The 25,331-nt window shown below is 41.6% G+C and overlaps 1 protein-coding gene and 1 pseudogene across 1 annotated transcript in view; one reads left to right on the plus strand and one right to left on the minus strand.

Moving 5' to 3' along the window:
• FRMD4B (FERM domain containing 4B) overlaps window positions 1–25,331 on the plus strand; it is a 253,901-nt gene that overhangs the window by 47,552 nt on the left and 181,018 nt on the right. The gene's annotated exons all lie outside the window — the stretch shown is intronic.
• On the minus strand, window positions 1,513–25,331 carry LOC118005483 (annotated as a pseudogene).

The raw sequence follows: 25,331 nt of genomic DNA on the forward strand, positions 1-25,331 counted from the left end.
ATGCCAATTTGTTTCTTCAAAGACACCAGAAAATTGCCTTTCTCTCCAATTTGCTAATAAGATAGAGTAATAACATCCAGTAACAACCCATCACCTTTGGCACGTAAGGTAGTCTAATGAACAGGGTGACAGCCCATCATCTTTTCCATATTCTCCCAGCTGAAAGCAAGTTTACAGGCCCTAGCCACACTTAAGGGAAGGAGATTACTTAGGGCATAACACCAGGGTGTGGAAATCATGGGGACACGTTAGAATTTTCCGTACCGCACCAACTTCACCTCCCACCAAATGATCTAAACCCAGTGCGGAGTAGTAAAATACACGGATGAGTCAAGTTGTTCTGCATGCATGTAGATTTTTCGTAAATATGTGTTATTAGTTATAATGTGTGGGTGTGCCTTTTAGGATTGAAAAAGATAGCTACAGGAGGCTGAAGACTGCCCCCCAAAGCTATCAGATCCTAACCCCTAGAATCTGTAAATGTCTTATATGGCAAAGACTTGGCAGCTGTGATGAAGTTGAGGTTCTTGAGATGGGGGGGATTACCCTAGATTCTCTGGGTGGGCCCGACATGCCATCACAGGCGTCCTTACAAGAGGAAGATGAGAGAGACACCTGGAGGAGAGAGCAATGTGAACAGAGGTGGAGGTTGGAGCGATGCGACCGCAAGTCAAGAAATGCTGGCAGGCACTGGAAGCTGGAGGATGCAAGAGCGGATTCTATCCTAGCCCCTCTGCAGGGAGTGTGGCCCAGCTCCCACCTTGATTCGAGGTCAGACAAACTAAATTTGCACTTCTGACTTCCTCAACTGTGAGAGAAGACATTTCTGCTGTATTAAGCTGCTTATTCTGTGGTAATTTGTTACCAGAGCCACAGGAAATGAGTATAATGGCCCTACTGACTAAGAATCAGTTTGCAGTTGAGTTTTTGGAGCCTAGAGACAATCTGGCCAAATTTCAGCCTAACTTTTAAAGGAAAGCTTTTTCCCAGCAAGGTCCTTAGAGCACCTGCTTTGCATCTTTTGCGATGTTTATTTAGAAATGGGTTACTCAGAATCACCTGCTCATCGGTGCCCGTGATTCAGGGCAGACCACAAGTTTGGCCTCAAGCCAACTGGTGCCATTTGGTGGCCAAAGCAAAAAGTGGTCCCCCAATCTAACTTTCTAATCTTTCTTTCTTACTTTATTCAGTGAGGGGGTCTAATTTTCCCCTTGGGTAAGTGATTAATTCCACAGACACTAGCATCTTTTATCTGGTCTTTAATATGTCAACCAGATACCTTGAGTATTTCTTCATTCAGCAAACCTTTCTTGAGTCCTTGTGATGTGCCATGGAGGATGGAGATATAATAATGATCAAAAACACACAGTGTTTCCTGTTCTCAAAAAAACACAGCCTCATGAAAAGACAAAAATTAAATAGTCCCATGAATAAATGTGTAATTGCAGACTGAAGAAAAGAAACATGTTTTGAGGAGGTTGTTTAGCACAAGAATCGGGCCTAGTCTGGGAGAATCATGGATGACTTTCTCCCGGATGTGACTTTTCAGTTGGGAGCTGAATGTGAGTAGGATCAAAGTCCACCAGTTCTACCTGGTCCATTTCATCAGTCTCTTCTACTTCCTTCCTCTCAGGTAGGAGTTTTTCCAGCAAAGAGAGTTTATCAGGAGAGAGAAAGCCATTCTCAGGAAAGTTTACCTTAAATCCAATGATTAGGCGACCCTTCTCATATGGTCTACGATAAATTGGCATGCCTTCATTTAGCACACACTTGATATCTCCATGCTTGACAGTTTGACCTGGGTGAGAGGTGATGACGATGGCTCGGTTGTCAAGAGTAGATATTGGCTTTTGAAAGCCGCACGGTGCTTCAACCAGCTGTATGTCCATACACATGAAAAGGTCTTCTCCTCGCCGAGTAAAAACAGCGTGGTCCTTCTGGTCTAAAGCAATGATAATATCTCCTGGTTCCAGGGGCGCCTGGGTGGCTCAGTCGTTAAGCGTCTGCCTTCAGCTCAGGTCATGATCCCAGGGTCCTGGGATCGAGCCCCGCATCGGGCTCCCTGCTCAGCGGGAAGCCTGCTTCTCCTTCTCCCACTCCTCCTGCTTGTATTCCCTCTCTCACTGTCTCTCTCTCTGTCAAATAAATAAATAAAATCTTAAAAAAAAAAAATATCTCCTGGTTCCAGTCCTGGTTCTTGGTCTCCTTCACCATGGAATGTTATCCTCTGGCCATCCTTCATGCCTTTGTCAATACGAACTTCTAGAATCTTCTTCTCTCGAACTATCTTCCTCCCATTGCAGCTTTTATATCTATCTTTGGGACTGATCCGTTCCCCATGGCCCTGGCACTCCATGCACACAGATTGAATTTGCTGAACCATTCCAGGTCCTATCTGATGAATTCTCATTTGCATTCCAGTACCTCAGCAATTGGGACAACATTCGACTGCTCCTTTCTTACCACCTTGGCCTTCACATTTATCGCAAATCACATTCTTTTGCAGAGCTAGTTTTCGTGTTGCACCATTATATAAATCTTCTAAGTTTACTGAGAGCTGATGCACAACATTTTTACCTCTCCTTTCTCTCTGCATCCTTCCTCCTCCTCCAAAAAACATATCAAAGATGTCCACGGGGGAGCCAAAACCACCACCAGCTCTACCTTCTTTAATTGCCTGTTCTCCTCCTTTGTCATATAATTCCCTTTTCTTTGCATCAGAGTACTTCGTAAGCTTGAGAAATCTGTTTAAACTTCTCTCCTTCATTTGGATTCTTATCAGGGTGGTACTTCAAGGCCAGTTTCCTATAGGCCTTTTTCAATTCCTCTTGGGTGGCATTGGGTTAACCCCCAAAACATCATAGTAAGTGGTTTCTTTCACCCTTTTCTACAGCAAGTGAGAGGGCCAAGGCCGGTGTGGGGGAGCGGGAAGGAGCGCGTTGCTGGGCGCAGCTCGGGCAGCCGCCACTCCTCCACGTCTCACCGAGAATGGGCCAGTGAATAACACTGCTGGCATTTTATATGCAATAGTGAATGAGTGAAGGACTAAAATCATAGCTCACTACTTGCTATTGTTTTTGTTTTAATATTCAACTATAGTAGTGTTTTAAAAGTTAAATGAAGAATAAACTCAAATATAAAAGCTCTGACTTTGCCCTGTATGTATGATGACTTCAGTGTGCAAGATAAAAGTTTAATACTTGTAAAAACTACTTAAAAAAAAAAAATCTCCCCTAGCATTTGTTAGACCATACCTTGTAATTAATTTCAGCTCTATGTATATGAAACAGCTCAGACTGAAATGCTAGGTGTATGTATTGACTTCAGTGTATGACCCTTAATTGTTAAGCTTATGAAGTTAAAACTTGTATATAATTGGCAATCAGACAAAGAATTTGTAGAGAAGTGTTGGTCTATAGTTAAGTGGGATTCATTGTGATGCCTCTGCATTTATTGCTTCAGCTGTTACTTGAAGATGGCATGCTATGTAATTTGGCCTGTGGTATCATTGATAGAAAGAATACCTCTCTAAAGAAGGGGTTTATCATATGCTGCTGCTTGAGGGCTTGCACTTGTAGAACTGCATTCCCTTCTGCTGTGCCATCTTTATATATATATATATATATCCTGGTTACACTTTTTTTCCTTCTCTTTGGACCATGATAAGCTTCAGACTAGTGATTTCGGGAGCAGGATAACTTAGAGTGAAGAGACATTTACGTGGAGAAGTTGATTTTCATGTATGAGATAGGAAGGTGTTTTTTAGGTATGTTACAGGCTTACTTGAAACCATTTAACTTATGCTCTGAAGTAACTGCAATTTAATGTTGGTAGTATAGCAAATTATGATGAATAGCTTTAGTTGTATGTTTAAAAGTCATGTTCACAAGCTTAAATCTGGGTATCAGAATTAAGCAAATGAAATGTATAAATGTCTCCTTAATATACTGATTACAAAGCAAAAAAAAAAAAACAAAAAAACTGAATGTGAGTAGGACTCAACCAGTAGATGGGGAAGAGAGTTCAAAGTTCCTTATGGAGGCAACAACCTACACCGCCATGTGACCAGAAGGCATGGTGCATTTGAAGACTGAGAGGGAAGTGGGAAAGTTGAGCAAGGTAGGACTGAAGAGGTGGGAGGTGGTCAGGGTCTGACCATGGACACAGAAGACTCTTGAAGGAAGGCGAAGCACACACCACTAAAATGAAAACAATGGGTCTGCTCCCTAGTCTACCAAATCCTGTGACCCTGCTTCCCTTTGGAAGCAATGGCCCAGCCTCAAGAGGCTATTGTGGGGCTTTCTCTATGTTCACTTGAGTGATTCACTCATATCATTGCCTGTTCACAAAATATACATGTCCAATATTTCTTTCTTCTCACTGGGCAGGGGTCAAGGCCTTAAAAGGCTATGAGCTGGATTTCAGCCTCAGTACTAGCAAAGATGAGGAAGAAAGGTCCCCATGTACATTCTTGGGGGACAACACAGCTGCCTGCAGAAGGCCAGCGAACACCTGTGATGGTGTTGAAATGCAACCCCGGAAATGTGCTGCGCATTAAACCGAGTTTAATGGCATTTCTAACCTGCAGCAACAAACAATGTCTATTGATTCATCCCTCTCGGAGACCTAAGATTACCATTGACTTTTTCTAGCTGTAGACCCCTGGACTTTCATTGAAGTAACACCTTCTAATTAAAAAGGAAGCATATTTTTTTCCTTGCTGAAAGGCAGAACCATTTGTTTTCTAAGATACATGGTTCTCAGCCACATAATATACATTCCTTACAGGGGAGGGGCGTACTTTAAGTGCAGAATGGTTTCTGCTACTCATCTGCTCTGTGGGCATTTTTATTCTAGTGTTTAACTCTCTGTTGTTAAAGCAGTGCATTATTTCCTCCTGATTGAGGTCTTTTGAGGAGAGTATTGTGTATTTTATACAAGAAGATAGCCTGGTTCTATTCAGATATGTATCTATTACCTAGAACCACCTTTCTCCTTTGGATTCCCTCTCTATATGAATGAAATATTGCTGCGGGATGATTTCTTGTCTCCCTGTGGATGTAGGAGCATCCATGTCATGAGAAACAGTTGAAATGATTCCATATGTACACCGCTCTCCCAGGCCAACATCAACCTTATTAAAAAGAAAAAAAAATCAGTGTAATCAAAGTCTCAACTAAATAGGCAGAGTCAAGAAATTCCAGAAGGTTTCAAATCCCCAAGGAAGGAGGATGGCCATTGGTATAAACAGGAGAAATTAAGCAAACAGAAATTGTTCACTTTTTTTCCCCCTTGTATCTCTGAGAAATAACTAAGAACGGTTGGTATAGTTTTCTTCCTGTTGTCCCTTCCTGTGCAATTCACAGCAGATGAGATGCATGGTTTTATTGTCTTCATTCTGCTGCTTCTCAAAATGCTGCCTGTCCTTGGGATGCATGGTGAAGTCATCACATTCCCTTGAGATTACTGAGGCAATCAAGGCAAACTCTAAAACTAGTGAAAGGGAAGAGGAGGGGAAATCTTGATATTCTGAGCATCTTGCCTATTTGTCTCTGTCTGAAAGCCGCTGTTAAGATTAGATGACATTTGGGGAAGCCTGGATATGAAGCGGGGGTTACAGTGATTTGTGACTGTGTGTGGGTGAGTTTTGAGCGGGGAGGAGGGTGGAAAAGTATCTGAGAAGAATTGGTGAGAGAACATGAGATGCTAACTGACTTCGGGCAGGATAGTAGGTGAGGGGAGATACAAGGTGGGGCTAAGACATCTGATTCTAACATCAAACTATCACGGGTCAAACCAGGTACCTCCTGGCTGAGCAGGCTAGCTGAGTGACCTTGAGTATGTCACTTCACTTCTCTGTGCCTCAGTTTCCTCAACTATAAAATGGAGATAGTCAAGATAATGTCTCCATTACAGAGCAGTTGGGAGATTAAATGAAATTATCGTACATGGAAGTACTTGGTTCCTTAGTGCCCAATAAATATTAGCTATTGTTTTATTGATATTATTGACCAGTTTCGTATGTTGATCTAGTTGGTTATCTTTAATCCAGGCACTCAACAAACATGACTCTTGTGCCCAGTATAAGTCAGGGACTGAGCTAGGCGTCAAGAATGTAATGAACCATTATCATAGACGATAGGAATTACCATAATAGAGATATGAGTAGGTTACCAGAGTGGATCCAGAGAAGAGATACGATAACTCTGAGATCCACCTGTACTGTGGGGAATGACAAAGGTTTTAGTGCCCAGAAGGTATAAAGTTTCCCACTGAACTTGGAGGGTCTGAGAAGAATAAGGAGTTTGTTGTTGGCATTCTCTCAAGTATCCTCTGACTGCCCTCCATCCACTTCCCAGGGCTCTCATCCCAGTCCCTGCTGCCCAAGGCCCCAACTGAGCATTTGACACAAATTAACACTTTCCTGCAGTAAAACTTAGACGATTGGAAAGACTCATTTCAAGTTCTAAATCTCAGACAACTTGAGTAAATTCATAGTCGGAAAGGTAGGGATGTCTGATAAGCTCACATGATAGCCATTTGTGCTTTAGACTAAAACTCAGCCACATGGATTTCCCATTCTACCTTCATATCTTCCCCTCCCACGTCTACCTATGTTCTCTTCCCTATGCTCTCTAACTTTTGGGTTATAAAAGGAGGGAAGGAAAGAAGGAAGGGAGGGAGGGAGGAAGGGAAGAAGGAAGAAAGGGAAGAAGGAAGGAAGAATGGGGCACCTGGGTGGCTCAGTCTGTTAAGCATCCGACTCTTGGTTTCTGCTCAGGTCATGATTGTGGGGTCCTGGGATCAGCCTTGGGCTCCATGCTCAGCTGGGAGTCTGCTGGAGAGTCTCTCTCTCTCTCTCTCTCTCTCTCTCTCCCCCCCTCTGCCCCTCCCCCTGCTCATGCTCTCTCTCTGTGTCTCTCTATCATGTAAGTAAATCTAGAAAGGAAGGATGGAAGGAAGGGAGGGAGGAAGGAAGGGAAGAAAGGGGTCAAAATAAAATCAGCCTTCCAAAAGTTGGCCAATCCACCATATAGTCTAACTCCAAAGACAAGCTCTTCTATGTTCCAGGTGTCCTTTTCCTGTGACGTCAGTGGTATCAGTTTATCTTCCCATTGTTATAAATTCAAAAGGTCTTTTGAATCTGCATTTCAACCCAGTGAGGCAGTTAAGCCTGGGTTTTGAAACCTGGCTCCACCACCCCCTGGCTGGAAAACCTGGTGGAATTTTCTTAACCCTCCTCTGCCTCATCTGAAAAAAAAATGGGGATAATAATAGTACCCACTTCATAAGGTTGCTGAGCACATGAGTAAGTTCACAGATTGAAAGTGCCTAAAGTAGTGCTTGGCACATAGTAAGCACGCAACACATGTTAACTATTTTATTGTCATGTAGAGAGAAGTGAGATTTCTAGCTAGATCAGCCAGTGGGGAATATTCCTGCTGTGTTTCTGAGCACTCAGCCACTTGTTTCTGCAACTCGGCTTAAAGACAACTTTAAAAATCACTCAATCAGGGATTTGTTTGGATTTGATCTAGATGATTGTTCAAAAGCATGATCCTTGGAAATCTTCCACTTTAAGAAGTGTATGTTGAGACTGGGAATTGAAGCTAGTCTATCATGAACTGGAATTTCGGTGTAAATTGTATTACTGCCACGTCCCCAGATGGTTGTCCAGGATCTTGTCAGTTCCTCACTCCTGTAATTGTGATGGACTCCTTCAAAGTTCCCTTCGAAAGGAGTGGAAGGTCAGCTTTGGAACTCGAGACTTTGCTCAGGAAATATTTTTACAAAGTCAATGAGACAGAACAGTTTCTAATTCCTTGTGCTTGTGACAAAGAGATTTACCCTGCTGGGGGACGGGGCCCTGCGTGATTCATATCCTGTGGGATGAAAAATAGAATTCAGAAATCCAGGGGCCCCTCCCTCTCTGTCCTAGGCTTGAATGGTGTTGCTCAGGCGCGTTTATAATCACCCAAGCATACCTCACTTCAGACTGAGGTGGGGCGGCCAACTGTACTTTTTGTGAGTTGAGTCATATGTCACAAGAATTTAAAGAGGTCCTAAGTTAATTCTTCTTGAGTCTAAAGAAGCAACTGAGAATGCAAGCATAGGTGGCACACTGGGGACTTAGCATAAATACCATGTGGATTAGTGGCCACCATACAGAAAATTGGGAAGGTCCGGGTAGAAACCTGGATAACCCGACTGGTGTGCTCTCTTTAACGTTCAGAGTTTTGGCACCGTGGGGCCACTGTTACCACTTGTCAACATTCAGGGCTATGTGGCAGTGCCCCCCTTCCATTGAGCATGCCATCTCGTTTGCCACAGGAAAACATGACCCTCGGGACTCATAGGTTTCACCAGCATGACCCTCTTGGGTTTGCAGCCCCTGTTCCATAGGCCAGGTACGATTTTCAGACATTAGATGATAACATTTTCTATTCCAATAAAACTCTCATGGCCTTTTTCTTTCTTCCACAACTCTTCTCTTATTCACTCTTAATAAAAGAGAATGCTGTGGCTTCTGGGTAAATCATGATGCTATTTTTCTTCTTTTTGGTGGCCCGTCCTAGGTCATAACTACTTCCTGTCATCAGAAGACATTGGTTTGACAGTTTACCCTGAAGGGAGGTGCTTATCCAGAAATGCTTGTACACACATCGCATCTGCTCCCACACGCTTGCGCTCACTCTCATACACAAGCGCACACTCACTCACAGTCAGGAACAGTCAGGAGCACGAGACGGGCTCAGAGGGGAAGGTGGGAAACTGTCAAAGTTCAGCTTTATCCCTTTGTCCTTTTGCTACACAGCCTGAAGGCAGCAAGCCAGGGTCTGCTCTGTGTACTAGGAAACTGCATTTGTTGTCAGGAAATCTGGTACATTTGAGGAAAGGGTGGGGTTTTGTTGCCATTGCTGGAAGGTCTGGGGGTCCTGGAGCAAGAAGAACCCATATGAACAACAGAAACTCCAGTTTGAACTGTCTTAAACAATAAGGGGCGTTTATTGGCTCATGTGACTGAGAAGTCCAAAGAGTTTCTAATTTCAGGTGAGGTTTGATCAAGAGGCTGACACAGTTCCTTGAATTCTCTCTGTTCTGCCCTCCCCACATGTTCACATTGGCTTCATTGTCACCATTTCTTCCTTTACTGTGGCAAGACTGGCTGTGACAGTTTAGTCCCCATGTCTGTGCCTTATGTGTACTGAGAAGAGAGGGTGCATTTAGCCCAGAATTCCAAGCAGTAGCCCTGAGACTCTCTGATGGACTGGCTGTGTCCCAAGTCCACTCCCATGCTCATCAGTTTATGCCAGTTAGGTTTGCCCCTGAGGGTGGACAGGGGCCAACACGGGGCCACCGTTACCACTTGGGTTGTGTGAGGGTGGATAATGTGTAAAATTGGGATTATCACACCAAGAAGGAGTATGAATGCTAGTGGCCACCGCACCACCAGGCCAACCCCTCGGCAGTAGCTCATGATGTTCTTCGTGCCTTATTGGGGCAGATGGATGATGCACTAATACCCCTCCTCCCTAGTCATTGTAACATTGCTGCAATAGACATGGGGAAATGGAGCCCTGCCTAAGAATCTCCTTGGTTTATTGGTTTCCTTTTTGACAAGTTTTTATTTGAAATCTCTTCACAGCCCAGTAGATTTGCCTCTCCAACTTAAGGAGAGAAGTTCAGGCATCTAGCTCCAGGGTAATGACTAAGCCAGAATTTGCTAGTAACCTACTCCTTCTTCCTTTTATGGTGTCTGATTTACAAAGAAGTGCTGAACCAAGTGAAAGGCAGTGTCCAGCTAAGACAGTCTGAGTGGTAAAGAAATAGACATTGCTTTACTGAAAACTCACCATGAGCCAGGGACTGTCGCTAGAGATGCTGTATGTTTGTTCCTCATTAACATTAACCTCCTTAGGAAGGAGGTAGTTTCTCCGTTTTACAGATGACAAAGCAGAGCTCTAGAGGGGTAACAAAATTCCTCCAAGAGGTAAGAGCGGCTAGAGCAGAGCTGGGATTTTTACCCCACGTTGTATAGAATATGACTTCAAACCCTGAGCTTCTTACCTCTCTCTTTTGCATAAACACACTCTGAGCGTCCTTCTCAGGTTGAACTTGGGAGCCAAGCACTCCAGTCTTCTTCTCTTCCCTGTTTGAAATTCTCTCCAACCCCAGCCACCCTTGCTGAGAGAGTGTCCCCTTCCCTCTGCCAAAATCCATGAGTATTTCTAAATGCTGGTGGCCTCCATCTCAGGAGAGCCTCTCTTACTTACCACCCTGTCCAAACCTACCCTGTCCATCCAGGGCAGCAAGCCCTGACACTTTTCTGATTTCATTTCCTTATTTTATAGCACTTTCCATTCAAAATGTGCATGCCCCAAGTCTACCTCCATCATAGCCCTGCTGTCTGTTAGCTAATACGTTCCCCAAAGCTCGTGGGTTGTTTTATTAGTGTTCCATGGAGACAGGTATACTTTCCAAGGGCCTTCTGGACAAAGTGTCTTGCTCACTAAGTGGAAACTTTAGATTACCAAAATGGTGCCTATGCAAGCATTTGGCTCTTAAACCACAGTTGTAGGGACAGCAGTGTTTTGCTTGCACGTGGGGGAGTCCATGTCTGCATTACTATTAATTGAAAGGAATGTCTCATGTCTCAGAAATGCAGAGTTCGCCATTACTTCGAGGGGAACCGTTCAGGTCAGGTTTGCTCCTGAATTCCTTTTCAGACACAAATTTCCTCCTGATTGCACCCTCCCATTTCATCTGTGCATTATCCCCTATCCATCACCTTGATCAGGGGTTGGCAGGCCATGACCTGTTTTTGTAAATAAAGTTTTATTGGCACACAGGCATGCCCATTTGTGCACGTGTTGTCTCTGGCACTTTTCCACTAAACGGCAGAGTTGCATCATCATAACTGAGACCCATCATCCCAAAAAGGCTAAAATATTTACAAGCTGGCCCTTAACAACAACAACAACAAAAAGTGCTGAGCCTGATCAAGGTCAGTAAGTTCCATACATAGTCCTCCCAAACTCCCCAACTCCCTTCCCCCTCACATGGCCAGGAATAAAACCTCACATGGCCTGGGCTCCATCAAGAAAAAAAAAAATGAATGCCTGATGTTTGGAAATGAAAGACACAGTCTCAGCCTCAGTCCAATCTCAAAAAAAGCAAGTGAATGACACTTCTATAGCCACTTCCTATTTCTGGGCCTCTGGCAGACATTGCTAATCAGCCGTCACACTTTCTCCCACAGAGCCTCAAATTCCTTCTTCAAAGCAAAGCCCAGGCAGCCCCTACCAATCAACCAGAGTTGGCATTTCAGTGGAAAACAACTTTCTATCTCTAGTCCAGTGGCCACCATCAGGTCAGAGAATCACATAAGACAAAAATCATGTTTAATAAATAATTCTTGAATCTCCTTTTGGTTGCCATGTCAGAGACAGACATAGCATCTCTTATTAAGTCCAGAGTTGGAAATTAATCCACAACTGTTTCTTTGATGAAGTCATTGGCTTGTGATTAGGGACCATGCTATATGAAAAATACCTCCACCTCCTCTTAAATAGGAGATCCATGACTCTGTGCAATGCTCTGTGAGAAGTATCCAGGAACTGAGGTCCAATGAGAATATTCTAGAGTCCTGTATCAAAGTCACCCTCATTGAGTGGCTTCATAGATGGAACCACTGGGAGTTTTATGTTATTTCTTTCTTACTCATAGCTACCCTTCTTCTTTCTCCTGTTGTTAAATTCATATACAGTATTGCCAGGGGCTGGAGTTGGAGGCATCTAGATTATTACTACAGCTTCCTTAAAGCAAGCCACACTCATCCTGTGTTCTGGTTAATTCAGATTTCAGGAAGCCCCCACAGACGCTCTTTTCAAATGCTGGTGCAATTAATTTTTCAAAAAACTGATGTTAATGGTGATAGTTAAGAATTGACTAAAAATAGGTATCCATTGACAACTGCGGTGACCTGCCCCAAAGACCATATTTGCTGCCACAAAACAGGCTGTTCTGAGGAGGAAGTGATAGGCAAATTGAAAATGAGGAGGTGGTATTGCTTTGCAGTTTCTTGCTTCTTTTTGCCTCCAGAAGTTGGAGAAGAGGACAGGAAGGAAAGTGAATATTTTACAAAGGACACGAAGCAAGCCTAATTAAAGGGGCAGTTGGTGGGAGAAAGATGCTCCTTCCTGGCTGGGGAGCATCTGAGCGTGTAGAAATGATAACTCTTGACTGGAAGGATACAGTTGCACTGGGATGCTTTGGTTTGAGGCTTGCACAGTTGGCATCTTGACAGCAAAGTTGTAGGCACTACGGTGGAGTGCCAGCTGGAATCCAGTGCAGGTTTTTCCAAGAGCCATTGTTCATTGAAACTGAAGCTTTAAAAGTTTTAACTGAGTGACTGGATGAGCATGCCTTTGGCCATTTAAAAACCTTAAGCCAACCTTGGCAAAAGGTTTTAGCATTTGGCACCTTGTGCCTTTTATGGAAAGGGAATAAGAAAGGATTGCCCTCCCAGATGGCAGTGGTGAGGGCCTTTTTAATAACATTTTAAGCTTTTAGATTTATGGGATCCCAATAAAATTAAGAATGTGGTGTTATTGATATTCTGTGGGTGAAAAAAAAGAAAAAGCAATGCATCCATTCCTGGAACAGATGTAAGAATTTAATATGTATTATACCCAAGGTGCCCTATAACCAAATCATTGAAAATGCAAACGAATATTATTTGAAATCACTTTAATATGAAGACTGTTACTATTAATATGGTACATATCCTGGGGGACTGTTTCACTAGGAGGGACCAAGTAAAATTTAAATTTCAGTTGGATGGGCTACCATGGAACTAGAAGGCCTTTCTACAGACCAGAAAACACATCACTGTGGATTATTTAATTTCTGACACAAATAAAGAAAGGACTAGAAAATATGGTACCGGAGTAAGCCAGACACTGTGGTGTATTTCTGGGCAAGGACATTATGGTTTAACAGTGGTTCTACCTTAGCTTGGATGTTGGCTTTTCTTGAAGACAAGAGGCCTAATAGTGGACATCAGCTGTTTCTGCTCCGCAGCATCCCTTTACTCCTTCTTCTAGTAACAGGAACTTCCTTCACTGGGGGAAATGTTCTTTCCACACTCTGACCAAGTTGTTCGGTAGAGAGCTGCCAGTCATGCTATCCCACCCTCCTGGACCTTGGCATGGCCCCTGCTTCTGGCTGAGCCAATCAATAAGCACCCCACCATCCCTTCCACTCTAACCACAGTGCTTATGATAGTTAATCCACATGCTGGCCCATGATTTAACCTACTGGAGCTGGCAGGGAAGAGCTGGCTCATTAGTAGGCTAGAAGGACACATATTCCTAGAGCTGCCTTTGGTTGTGGTTTTTTTATACCCTGTTGAGATAGCACACCTGAGAGAATGAATGAACCATGCAAAGGAAGCATGGCAAGGGCAAGAAGAAAGAAAGAGAAAGTTCTTGGTATCTTCAAGGCCCATTTGACCCTGCCTGTCCCTCCCCCCATTTGGGGAAGTTAAGAGAGTGACAGGTTAGATTCAGAGGCTGGAAGAGAGGTAGACATTAGGGTACCACAGACACCCAGACAATATAGTTCCTATTTTGCTTAAATGAGTTAGAATTATGTTTCTGTTGTTTACAAGCAAAGAGCTCTGGCAAATAAAGACATTACAGGCTCTGTGTAGCTAGCACTGGCACCCCACATTTCTCTCCTAGGCCGCTGGACCACATTTCTAACCCCTTCCATTCCTGTCTGCTTCAGCAAGCTTTCTTTGGGTGCCTGTTAATGTGCTAGAACTGGGATAGCACTGGTCCCTGCCCTTGGGGTAGACACTCATGGATATAACAAGACCTCTTACACCTTTCCATTCTTATGGAATTTTGAATTCTGAGCCAACCAACTCACCTTTCTTCATGCCTTACCCTCCTTTGTTGGTGACCTCATTCTCACCCACTCATATGAACTTGACTTTTTATCTTTATTGACCTTCTTTGGTTGTGCTCAACTCCACCCCATACCAAGTGCTAAACTCACTGTTCAACCTTGACTACTGGCCTCTGGGTATCCCAGTGTCTGCCTCCAGTCTCTGAATTGAACCTGTCACTTCTTCACTGCTCTATGCATCTGTTTCACCATCTGTAAAATTGAGGTATTAATAATCCTGTTTCATAGACCGTGGTGAGAATTAAAGGCTTAATAGGTGCTTTATAACAAGAAATCAATATACTGTAGCCAAAGTTCTATCTGATACTTCTAACTCTGATAAACAAGTTTAAATGTAGAGTCACATTTTTCATCCTTAGCATTAAAGAAAATGATATGATGGAAATGATTAGATTAGAAAGCCTGTAAATTTTTAATTTTTTGGAGTTCTATTATTAGGCTGAAATCTCAGGGGAAACAAATACATTTGCATGGATTTTCTTTTCCTTTTCCTTTTTTTTTTTTTTAATGTATTTTCGATTTGACTTCAAGAGAACCCAGAAGAAAATATCCTTAGGAATAGACTTGTGTCTGATTTTAAGTAGAATTAAGTGTGCAAAAAGGGACCAGTGTGGTGTGTGTGTATGTGCGCATGCATGCATTTGCATACATGCACACGTGTGTGGAATAGTGAGAGAGAATGCTACACTGTATTTCATAACTAGAGTACATTGGACTTGTGAGATCTGACCATGTCCTTAAGCCTCTTTTATTTTTAAGCTGATTGCATTCGATACATATTTAAGGTTTCTACACTTCAGAACCTGTCCAGCCTGTTTCTCCTCCCTGTGAAGGATCCTGTGACTCTATTTGAATAGTGCCCGATATTTCATAGTCTCAGGGGTAAGCAGTAATGGCAGGAATGAGGTCTGCTTCTCCACTTACCTGATGGGGAAGGGTTTCCTCCTTCCTTGTTGAAATTTCCCCATCACTGAACCCTTTATTTTGCTAGGAAAAGATTCTCTTGGAGAATGCTAGATTACATGGTATTCTTTGTTGTATTTGTTCTTCCTTGTTTAATGGAAGAAACTGCCCATGTAGGCCAGTTTAAGAGGAGGATGGTGATAATACTTCAGAGTTTTTGAGGACATGAGGATGGATCGATGTGTGTACAATTCCCTAAATCAATGCCTGACATGCAGCTTCTTTTCTAAGGAGTATCAGTAAGGAGTAGATCTTCCTTTCCCAAGGAATATCCATGTGCCAATTTGAGGCCCCTCAATCCATACTAAACCTCAAAGTACCTCTACGATCCAAGCAGTTCATACTAATGAGGTAGTGGCGATCTTACCTAGCCTTTGTGTTTCCCCAGTGTAGATACGCACACACAATATCGTCAGTATTATCTACACATCCAGCTACTACTGGTATTCCTCCTGGATGTTTTACAAATACACAGGCACTGTTCCTCTCCTGCATTCTGTATGTGAGTGAATAGTACCATAATCCAGACATTCCAAGGTGGCGCCTCCTTTAAACAAAATAATCACTCTGGATCTTTCTCACCGCTTCCTTAGCCAGCGTTCTTTATCACTTTCAATTGCTGTTTTTCATATGTTATTACTGATACATTGAGGTCAATTGTAGTACTATCTCCAGAGGCCAACAACCTCACCTCCCTTCATGTCATAGTGTCTATAATCTGGGTGGTTCATTTGGGTGTTAGAGGTCTAGGAGGCCTAGTGTTGACGAGAAAATTAACTTTGTACATCTTAAGTTTGATGATTGGTTCAGTTGGTCCCGCATATATTAATTAGGCCCTTACCATCTGTAGGATGCTGTGTTAGACCCTGGGATACGAAGTTAATAAATCATACATCTTCATGTGATGTAATAAGCACTGGGTGTTATATGCAACTGATGAATCACTGAACTGTACCTCTGAAATTGATAATACTCCAAATGTTAATTATTTGAATTTAAATAAGATTAAGTTTTAAAAAATAAATAAATCATACATCCTGCCCTTGACAAAGTTCCAGTCTAATGTAAAGTATATTGTCAAAGATCTCCTAAAGTGAAAGACACACGTTAATTGGCTTAATTAATAGGGAAACAATATTATCTCACAGAAGTGGGCATCCCACACAGTGCTTAAAGACTCCAGTTTCCCTTGTTGGTAATTGTCTTGCTTAAATGGAATCTCTGTCTGGCTTCATCATTAGCTGGTGGTAAGGTGGCTCTGCCAGTTCTGGAAAAAGTGTCCCAGAACCCCCTCAGGAGACTTCACCTTGGGTCTTAATAAACCATTGCCCTTCCTAAACCAATCACATGGGAAGGAGAATGGGATTACCATAATTAGTTTAAGCTATTTATTTTGGGTATAATGGATGTTGGGTAATTGCCCTAGGGCCACAGCAGTTGGATAGAATAAGAAATGAGAAATTCACTCCAGTTTGGTATGTGCTATGATAGGAATCTCTGAGGTTCCAGAAGAATTGTCTGTATATAGATTTCCATATTTGTGGTTTTTTTAAGATTTTATTTATTTATTTTAGAGATAGAGCATGGTGGGTAGAGGCAGAGGAAGAGGGAGAGAGAAACTCAAGCAGACTCCGTGCTGAGCACAGAGCCCTAAGCAGAACTCGATCTCACAACCCTGAGATCGTGACCTGAGCCGAAATCAAGAGTCACTTAATCAAGAGGCACTTCACCAACTGTGTCAGCCAGGCACCCCAGATTACCATATTTAATCATTTGTTGATGGAAAAACTTTTTTTTTAACTAAGCTAAAAGCTTTTCTGAAGTTTGATTAGACTATAATGATTATATCCCCTAATGTCTACCTCTGTGCTTCTTACACTGGGGTAACACTCTGTCCTCATCAGGATATTAGGAGGTGCCCTAAGAGATTATGTGAAGCCAAAAATAAACATTGTGCATCTTCCTGTACCTTCAGTTTTACTTAGTGTATTTTTAGAAGGAAAATCAAAGATATATTATGGAGAAGAATACAAAATCCACATGAATCTTTAAGATAAAATCGGTGAATTCAATTTCTCATTGCTAAAATTGCGTTGGGACCCACCCTTGGCCCCTGAAGGTACATATTCCCCTCCCTTTGCCATGTAGTTTACTTGAATGGAATAGTTGCAGAGAGCCAGTCTGCATATGTTTTCACTGTTGTGGAAGGAAATGAAATTAGTCTGGATGCTCTCCTCTCCACACAACCATATTTCAATAACAGTGGGCCTTGGAAAATTCTTCTCCAACTTGAACATAATCTTATGTTTTTGGTAGTTGTGTTTTATCATGTAAATATAATGTTTGCATTTTATTTAATTCTATACTGAATATCTTAAATTACTAATTTCAATTCTTTATCATCTCTGAAACTATATAGTGGCATGTACGGAAAATGACATTCAAAAAGAATGCCAGTAACTGTTGACATTCTCAGCACTGTTGTAGTTAATCAGTTAACAGACTTAAGTATTCTGTTTTAGAAATAGAAACAGAGAACAAATCCACAAGGCAAATGAATTCAAGTCTTCTTATCCTGCTCCTAGCATAACTTGAAGAAATAGAAACAGAACTAGTTTCTGAACATCCCAAAGCCCTCTTGCAAGGGGCTTTAGAGAATAAGCCACTTAGGAGGACAAATATATCTTGTATAATCCCGCTGCTACTGTCAAGACCTATTTGAATCAGGTCAAATTAAAATCGAGATGGTTCCACATATCACCTTCTTAGCACACAGTGTCCTTTGCTGTAATAGAAATATCTTGCACTTAAGTCATCTGATCACCTTCCTAGGTCCCAACCATTTTTTCCCAGTCTTGTTTTTCATCCAAGATTTGCCCTAATCCAGCCTCATTTTCTCCCCACTTTTTCCATGGAAGACACTTCTAGTCCTAAGGAATAATAAGTACCAAGCCTTATTATTCTTGGCTCTCCGTTAATTCTAAGCTTTCTTTTAAATAGCACTCAATTTGTTTAAATGAGTGAGGCTCTCCGAGGATCATGGATAGCTTTTGCATGTCCGTCGACTCAAAGGTCAGGTTTATTGAGTACCTACTATGAGCCAGGTGCTATGGTGACAAGGCAGGGACTTGGGAAGTGTGTGGTCTGGGGGTGAGATCAAGCTGCTGTGATGGGGCACTCTCCTGCTTGGAAGGATCAAGATTCAAGCTAAGGCTGGAAAGATAAACAGGAGTTCACTGGATGAAATTCTGGGGTGGAGAAGAGTGTTCAGAACTGAAGGAACAGCAGATGAAGAGCCTGGGGCAAAGGAGTTGGAACCCAAAAGAAGACCAGTATTGCCTTATGTAAGGAGGCAAAACATGGAACAGAAACACAGGCAAAGAGCCGAAAAGGTTCCTCAGAGTGTCAGAACAATCCTTGCAATCAGATCTCATTATTTGAATTATTTACTGGCTTAATCATTATTTTCCCTAAGTAAGTAGAAGCTTCAGCCCAAGTTGAATAAATATAGAGATATTAGACTACAGATTAACAGAGTGCTCTAGGTTTCTGTGTGAGCAATTCTCTTTGTTTTCAAGGACACTGGAGTGAATGAAATGGAAGTGCCAGGCTTCATATGGAGACACTCCTTTCCCAGGTTTCTCAGCAGATGAAAACCCTAAAGCTCTCCACAGTGGAAGCTGGACCATACACATACCACCATACTCTTCTAAGTTGGGGGGAGCATGGTGAATACAGCACCAAGTATCAACCCACTTGACAACTGCATTTCAGTTAGTTTCATTTGCTGCTTAAACAACATACATGAATTGGAGACTGCTAAGGTGGAAGACAATCCAACAATCCTTGCACTTAGGATTCTTCCCTTAAGACTTGTTTATTACAAATAGGTTTTTTTTTCCCCTTCCTCTTAATCCTATTTTACCTTGAATGACTTCTCTAGAAGTGCTTGAATTCTGATTATATTGAATTGCTTTTCCTGGTATTTCTTTATTCTTTTTAAATAACTGTTTCATCCACACAGCATGATGTATCTATTTGGATAACATAGACTATGTCTGGAGGGGCATACAAAAAACTAGGCATTGTGGTAGCCTTTATGGAGGGGAGATGGGCAGGGCTGCCACTCCTTACATAGCATTTTCATGTGGTTTAGATGAAAAGGATTGTTTCCTCAGAGCCATGAGTTGTGGCTTATCCAGCGGAGGCCAGGCTCGATTATAACCTCTCCTCACTTCTTCAGCCACATGCCATTGTGCAGTAAACAACTTGAGCAATTTTACATGGCAGTCCTGGAAATGAGCTGGGGAACCCAGATGGGAGAGAGACTTAACATTTCGTTCGCTGAAGAATAACATTTTGTCTGATTTCATGTGCACTTCAGAATTAGAAATCAAAAAATAATATGTACTGATATAGAAAAGAAGGAAAAGAAAGCCCTCCAAAAAAACATAATAAAAAGCACTCAGTGAACCTAACTCAAAATCACTATCATTAATTTGATGTATTTTCCTTTAGTTTTTTTAGCTGCCTGCATTCACTGAGTTTCGCAGTGGAGTTCACATGCAGTACTGATTTCCTGCTTTTATTTTTACTTTGTTTTGTATAATAGACATTTTTTTTTCCAATCAAGAAATTCAGACACCTTTTCCTGAAAAATAAGTATTGTGGGCGCCTGGGTGGCTCGGTTGGTTAAGCGACTGCCTTCGGCTCAGGTCATGATCCTGGAGTCCCTGGATGGAGTCCCGCATCGGGCTCCCTGCTCGGCAGGGAGTCTGCTTCGCCCTCTGACCCTATCCCCTCTCATGTGTTCTTTCTCGCTCATTCTCTCTCTCTCAAATAAATAAATAAAATCTTAAAAAAAAAAAGAAAGAAAAAGAAGTATTGCATGCTCATTGTAGAACATTCAGAAAATACAAGTAAAGCATTAAGATGTGTTCCATTTTATTTATTTATTTGTTTGTTTGCTTATTGGTAACAGCTTTATTGAGATAGAGTTCACATATAAAGTTCGCCTGTTTAAAGTGTTTAATTCAATGGCTTTTAGTATATTTACAGAGTTGTACAACCATCACTATACTCTAAATTTAGGACATTTCGTTGTCTTAAAAAGAAACCCTGTACCTTTAGCAGTCATTCCCCATTTCCCCTACCCTCCCTCCAAACCCCCCCGCCCCCAGCCCTGGGCAACCACTATCTACTTTCTATCCCTATAGACTTGCCTAATCTGGACATTTTATGTAAATGACGTCATAAAATATGTGATCTTTGCTGTCTTCTTTCACTTAGCGTAGTTTTTTCAAGATTCATCCATTTTGTAGCATGGATTAGTATTTCCTCTTGTTATTTATTTTTTTATGATTCCTTGATTATTTATTCTTGATTTTTTAAATTTAGTCACAAATCACAAAATTCACCCTTTGAAAGTGCACAACTCATGGGGTGCCTGGGTGGCTCAGTCGTTAAGCGTCTGCCTTCGACTCAGGTCATGATCCCAGGGTCCTGGGATCGAGCCCCGCATCAGGCTCCCTGCTCGGCAGGAGGTCTGCTTCTCCCCTGTCCCACTCCCCCTGCTTGTGTTCCCTCTCTCGCTGTCTCTCTTTCTCTGTCAAATAAATAAATTTTTAAAAAATTTTTTTTAAAAAGTGCACAATTCAGTGGTTTTTAGTATATTCACAAGGTTGTGCAGCAATCACCATAACCTAATTCCAAATTATTTTCATTACTATAAAAAGAAACTCCAGGAGCGCCTGGATGGCTCCATCGGTTAAGTGTCTGACTCTTGATTTCAGCTCAGGTCATGATCTCAGGGTCGTGAGATCGAGCCCCACATTGGGCTCCGTGCTGGGTGTGGAACATGCTTAACATTCTCTCTCTCTCCCTCTGCCCCTCCCCCCTTCTCTCTCTCTAAATAAAATTTTTTTTTAATAAAATAAATTACAAAAAAAAGAAATTCCATTACCCATTGGCAGTCTCTTCCCATTCCATTCCCCCAAAACCCTGACAACCACTAACCTATTTTCTGTCTCTATGGATATATGGCTTTTTTGTCTGGTTTCTTATACTTAACATAATGTTTTCAAGATTTGTCTATGTTGTAGCTTGTGTCATTACTTCATCCCTTTTTGTGGCTGAGTAATATTCCACTATATAGCTGTACCACATGGTGTGTGTCCACTATCAGGGGACATTTGAGCTGTTTCTATTTTTTGACTCTTACCAATAATGCTGCTATAAACATTTGTGTGCAACTTTTTGGGTGAACATATATATTCAGTTCTCTTGGGAATACACCTCATTCCTTTTTATTACTAAATCATATTACATTATGGATATACCACTTTATTTTCAGTCTGTTCATCAGCTGATAGATGTATGGGTTGTTTCCACCATTTGGTTATTAGGAACAGTGTTGCTATGAGCATTTGTGTACAAGTTGGTTTTTTTAAACACGTGTTTTCCCTTCTTTAGGACATATACCTAGGAATGGAATTGCCAGGCCATAGGGTAATGCTATGTTTAACCTTTTGAGAGATCGCTAATCTTTTCCACAGTGGCTGTTCTGTTTTACATTCATACCAGCAGTGTGTGAGATTCCAGTTTCTCCATATCCTTGCTGACTCTTGTTATTCTTCTTCTTTTTGATTATAGCCATTCTAGTAGATATGAAGTAGTATACCATTGTGGTTTTGATTCGCATTCCCTAAGGATTCATGATGTTGAGCATCTTTATATGTGCTTAGTAGGCATTCATATATCTGCTTTAAAGAAATGTTTATGCAAATGCTTTTCCTCCCTTAAAATTGGGTTGTCTTTTCCTGATTGTGTTGTGGCTATTTATATGCTCTGGATAGAAGTTCCTTATCAGATAAAAGATTTGCAAATATTTTTTCCCAGTCAGTGGCTGGGTTTTTTTCCCCCCCATTTTATTTATTGTATTCTTTGAAACACAAAAGTTTTTAATTTTGATAAAGGCCTATTTATTTATTTTCTTTCTTTTGTTACTTAGGCTTTTCATGGCGTATCTTAGAAACCACTGCCTAATCCAGTGTCACAAAGATATACAGTTATGTTTTCTTCTAAGAGTTTTGCAGATTTCACTCTTACTTTTAGTTCTTTGATCTATATTGAGTTAATTCTTGTATATGATGTGAGGTAGGGGTTCAAATTCATGCTTTTGATGTTAGTGTCCAGCTGTCCCACCACCATTTGCTGAAAAGACAACGCTTTCCCTTTGGGTGGTGTTGACAGTCAAAAATCAATTGAACATAAATGAGGATTGATTTCTGCTCTCTTGATTTTTATTTCATTGATCTATGTATCTATCCTTATGCCAGTGCTTGTCTGTCTTGATTCTATGGCTTTGTGGTAAGTTTTGAAATGTTATCTGTTGAAGGTAACAAAACATCCAACTAAAACAGCTTAAACTATGTAAGGCCCTATACTGTTTAAGTCTCATTGCAAGTCATCTGAAAGTAGACTTCTCCCAGATTGATTTGACATCTAAACAAAGTCATCAAAGACCCAGGCTTTTACCATCCTTTTTCTCCTGTCTTTGCTGTCAACACATGTCCTCTTGGTCACAAGATAGCTGCTGTGGCTCAAAGCATTGTGTCTTCATCCAACAATGTCCCAAGCAGGAATCAGGAATATGCTGACAAAATTCTTGTGTTCCATTTTTTCAGAGGGAAATCTTTTCCAGAACTCTTTAGTGGGACACCCAAGTGGCTCAGTCATTTAAGCGTCTGCCTTCGGCTCAGGTCATGATCCCAGGGTCCTAGGATAGAGTCCCACGTCGGGCTCTCTGCTCAGGGGGGAACCTGCTTCTCCCTCTCCCTCTGCCCCTTCTCACACCACCCCCACCCCCACGTGCCCTCTCGCTCTCTCAAATAAATAAATAAAACCTAAAAAAAAAAAAACTCTTTAGAAGTCTTCACTTTATATCTTATTGACAGATGGGGTGTCTTGCCTTCCCTTACATCAATCATTGTTCATTTCATGGGTATGGAAAATGAAGGCTCTGAAAATGGGGGGAGGGTAAATGGTTGATGAATAGACAGCCGACACCATCTGCCAAAATATATAAACATACAAAGAATAAATCAAAATTATCTGCAAGTCCACCAGATGAGATGATAATGGAATTTTTTTAGAGTGAGGACATCTACCTTAAATCTCTTTGGTCCCAGCTCCTTCTGGAGTGAAACTCCTGTTTTCTTCCTTTGTTATTGATTCAAGGCCAGATCATGAAGTTCTTTTCTTCATTCTTCTCAAATACTGCCTAGAGCTCTCTGAACTCTTGATCTGAAGAATATACAACTGTTTTCTCACCTCTATGAAATATCCATATGCCTTAGGCCTGTAGCATGCTGCTTTCTCTTGTTGACAATCCCTTCTGTAGTTGAGAACAATATGTCACTAATATCAACTTTAAGTTAATTTTAGGATAGTAAGATAAAATAAATACTTTTATTATCTTTTTTTTTTTTTTTGTTTTTTCATGCCAAACTTTGCTTTTATTTTGTTCTTTTTTTAAAAAAAAGATTTTATTTTTATTTATTTATTTGAGAGAGAGAGAATGAGAGACAGAGAGCACGAGAGGGAAGAGGGCAGAGGAAGAAGCAGACCCCCTGCTGAGCAGGGAGCCCGATGTAGGACTCGTTGCCAGGACTCCAGGATCATGACCTGAGCCGAAGGCAGTCGCTTAACCAACTGAGCCACCCAGGCGCCCGCTTTTATTTTGTTCTTGCTGCTCAGGGCCAAATAGTCAAAATTCCTAGCAATAATCCTACCAAATCATTCTGTACTTTTTTAAAAAGATTTTATTTATTTGAGAGAAAGAGAGAGAGCACATGAGGGGGGGGAAGGGTCAGAGGGAGAAGCAGACTCCCCACTGAGCAGGGAGCCCGATGTGGGATTCGATCCCAGGACTCCAGGATCATGACCTGAGCCGAAGGCAGTTGTTTAACCAACTAAGCCACCCAGGCGCCCTCATTCTGTATTTTTTAGTAATAACAGGAAAATTATCTATTTTCTATAACTTCTTCGTTTGATGGCCAGAGTATACCTGGTCTTGAGAGTTCTTACAACCTTGCAAGCCATCGATCTTGGCTGATTTCTCTTTTTCATTTTACTAGTTATTGGCACATACACAGTATGATTGATCTTTGGACAGTCAAGATTTTTTATGTATCTTTTTGTTTTTCTTCTTTCATTTATTGTATAGAAGTAAAAGTCCGTTGGGTTTCAAGTAACTGCTCTTAACTCCCATAAAAAAAATTCTATTACTTTTCGTTTTCTTTTTCTTCTCATCATTGTTTTATTCTTTTTTTTTTTTTAAGATTTTATTTATTTATTTGACAGAGACACAGCGAAAGAGGGAACACAAGCAGAGGGAGTGGGAGAGGGAGAAACAGGCTTCCCACAGAGCAGGGAGCCCGATGCGGGGCTCGATCCCAGGACCCTGGGATCATGACCTGAGCCGAAGGCAGATGCTTAACGACTGAGCCACCCAGGCGCCCCTCATCATTGTTTTATTCTTACTTAAATTGGGTAAGTCCACAGGGTGGGCATTTTATCACATTCACTTCCTGGAGGAATAAATAAGTCCCAGAGCCATTCATACCCTATAAATTATAGAATGAAGCCAAAGAAAATAACATCAATACAAAAGAAATTGTCCTTTTGTCTCTCAAATTAGAAGGATTGAAAAATTAGCAGCTATATCATTTAAGATGCTTTTAAATGCTTTTCCCACTGATCTTCAGCAAATTACCCAGCTTCTCTTTGCCTCAGTTTGTTTTTCCATGAAATGGGGCCAGCAAAGCCTTTCTCTGTTTGACCTTGGGAGAATACTGTGGAAATCAACTGATGCTACATGTGGAGCGGCCTTTGTTTATTTAGAAAAAGAGGTGCTATAGGGGCGCCTAAACGGCGCCGTCAGTTAAGCAACCAACTCTTGGTTTCTCTTCAGGTTCTGATCTCAGGGTCCTGAGATCGAGCCCTACATCAGGCTCTGCACTCAACAGGGAGTCTCTCTCCTTCTCCCTCTGCTCCTCCCCTGCTCGCTCTCTCTCTCTCAAATAAATAAATCTTTTCTAAAAAAAGGTGCCATATAGACCAATTTATTACTATTTTAATTTTGTCCTTGTTGGTGTGCATGTAAATTAAGTGTAAATAAGAGGTGACAAATTATGGGGGTGGGAGGTAAGTCACAACATTGATGCTATTCCTTCTTTCAAGAAGAAGGTCAGCTCTTTCCCACTCACCTGTGTGGGTTTCTTTGGAGCCAACATCCCTTTCAAGTGCTCATCTACATAGATGACTTCTAAAATTTGACTTGGCAGGAGCTTCCAATATCTGTTGAATGAGTTAACTAGTAAAAATGGAGACAT

Source organism: Mirounga leonina, unplaced genomic scaffold (assembly GCF_011800145.1).
Source record: "Mirounga leonina isolate KUSES-001 unplaced genomic scaffold, KU_Mleo_1.0 Mir_94, whole genome shotgun sequence".
Classification (NCBI taxonomy): domain Eukaryota; kingdom Metazoa; phylum Chordata; class Mammalia; order Carnivora; family Phocidae; genus Mirounga; species Mirounga leonina.